This window comes from Meriones unguiculatus (genome assembly GCF_030254825.1).
Source record: "Meriones unguiculatus strain TT.TT164.6M chromosome Y unlocalized genomic scaffold, Bangor_MerUng_6.1 ChrY_unordered_Scaffold_23, whole genome shotgun sequence".
Taxonomy (NCBI): Eukaryota; Metazoa; Chordata; class Mammalia; order Rodentia; family Muridae; genus Meriones; species Meriones unguiculatus.
In genome coordinates, this window is record NW_026843709.1 from 4,088,648 (window position 1) to 4,090,895 (window position 2,248).

The following is a 2,248-nucleotide window of genomic DNA, read 5'->3' on the forward strand; positions in this document are numbered from 1 at the left end:
ACAAGAAAGAAACTTTCCCTTTTCATGGGACATTTAAGGGCTCATTCTAATTTTCCAGGACCCTGTCTAAAGGAAATGCAGTTGCAGATAAAGCCACCAAAGTTTATTGTTCACAGTTACAAAAAAGCCCAGGATATCCATAACATGTATCATCTTAATAGTCAAAACTTGATACTTAAATATGGGTTGACTAAAAAATAGGCCCATACTATAATCAAGGCTTGCAGCACTTCTCCTCAGCGTCAGCCTGTTTTTCATTTGGGCGTCAATCCTAAAAGGACTGGTTCCAAATCAGATTTGGGTAAGTGGGTATTACTCATATTCCTGAATTTATATATTTGCATTGATACCTATTCTGGATTTATTTTTGCCACTCCTCAACCAGAAAAAGCTGCAAAAAAAATGTTATTCCTCATTGTCTACAGGCTTTTAATGTTCTAAGAGTTCCTAAGCAATTTAAAAACTGACAATGGAGCCAAATATACTAACAAATGCTTTAAAAGATTTTGTCAACAGTTTCAAGTTTCTCATATAACTAGAATATCTTATAATCCTAAAAGACAAGGCATGCTAGAGTGTGCCCACTGAACAATTAAGATTTACTTGCGTGCTCGCTTCGGCAGCACATATACTAAAATTGGAACGATACAGAGAAGATTAGCATGGCCCCTGCGCAAGGATGATACGCAAATTCGTGAAGCGTTCCATATTTTTAGGATCAGATGAATGGGGAGGAGGTCCCCCCTATCAGTGGACTTGGAAAGGGGCACGGTGGAGATGAGGGAGGGAGGGAGGGACTGGGAGGGAATGAGGGATCGGGACATGGCTGGGATACAGAGTTAATAAAATGTAACTGATAAAAAAAAATAAAAAATAATAAAATAAAAAAAAGATTTACTTGCAAAAAACAAAAAGGGGGAACCACTCCCCTGGACACCTAAATAAAAAAAAAAAAAAAAAAAAAAAAAAAAACGGATAAGCATGGTAAATCTGTAGCAGAAATATTTTGGCATACCGAAACCAAAAATAACTTTTGCTGAAGTAAAATGGAGGAATCCTTTAACAAATCATTGGCATTGACCTGACCCTATGTTCATATGGGGACAAGGAGCTATCTGTGTTTTTTCCAAAGGAAAATGATGTAGCTTGATGGCTACAGGAACACCTGGTGTGACAAGTGGATGAGGACTTTTCTCCTGACAATGATAATGATGTCAAAGAAGACCCCTCCAGTCAAGATGACTACTATGTGCTGCCCTCAAGGAAGTATGTTGTTTTTACATGGACTATTCTGGGGTTGTTAAAAATATCATGGCTAAAGTTAGAGAGGGCTTAGAGAGGAGAAAAAGACAAAGAGAAAAAGAGAAAAGTTGGTTTCATAATTGGTTTTCAACCTCTCCTGGCTCATCACTCTGCTCCCTTCAATCTTGGGACCCATGGTGGGCTTCCTTTTTCTCATATCTTTTAGCCCATGGGCCATCAAAAGGCTTACTAGCTTTGTAAAAAAGCAAATTGACTCCCTGGCATCTAAACTCATAAAAGTTCATTATCACAGAGTTGATTTGACTGACAGAGGCTTAGCCAAGCCAGAGAAAGACTGGTGACAGTCCATCACATGGGTCTTCATTGTGTTTGGCTCTCATGAGAACAGCATAAAACTCAGATAAATGCTTGTCTGATGTGGCATAGGCACCATAGGGGTGTAGGACAAGGTACTGCAGGGGAAGGACTAAATTGTCCACTTCTGAGTTCCCTGAGAAGCAAATCTGATTGCATAGAGGTTGGTGTTTGATTACCCCTAACCACAACCTGCTGGGGATGCCCTCAGGTGTTGATGAGGTCTTCCTCTCCTCCCCAAAAAGACAAAAAGGCTGCAAAATGCCTGGGAGGATCAGGTCTCTACTTCTCAACTCTGGTTAATGCCCACTGTCTTCAAAAGACCTCATGTTCAAAAGCTACCTGCTAGCCTCTTAAATTATTTGAGAAAGGAAGGAGATGCCAGGGGCCAAGACCAGCTAGTGGAAAGTTACAGACAGCTGTAACAAGGTCATAGGAGAGATTTATGTTTTCAGAACCTATGAGACATCTGTGCATCAGGTTAGACATTTTGAGATATCTTAGCTGACATTCTTGTAGTATCTCTTTTAGTAAACATCCTTGCGATGTTCTGCATCATCATTAATCCATTAATGTTTTGTAAACTATATTAATGACACATTTTTCCTTCCTGATTTCTCCCTATAAAGTT

The 2,248-nt window shown here is 39.5% G+C and overlaps 1 non-coding gene across 1 annotated transcript; it reads left to right on the plus strand.

Annotated features, from left to right (window-relative positions):
* The first annotated feature begins 607 nt into the window (after positions 1-607).
* On the plus strand, positions 608-714 carry LOC132651698 (U6 spliceosomal RNA). The gene has a single exon (XR_009589281.1). It is a non-coding gene; the product is annotated as a U6 spliceosomal RNA (small nuclear RNA).
* The last annotated feature ends 1,534 nt before the right edge of the window (positions 715-2,248 follow it).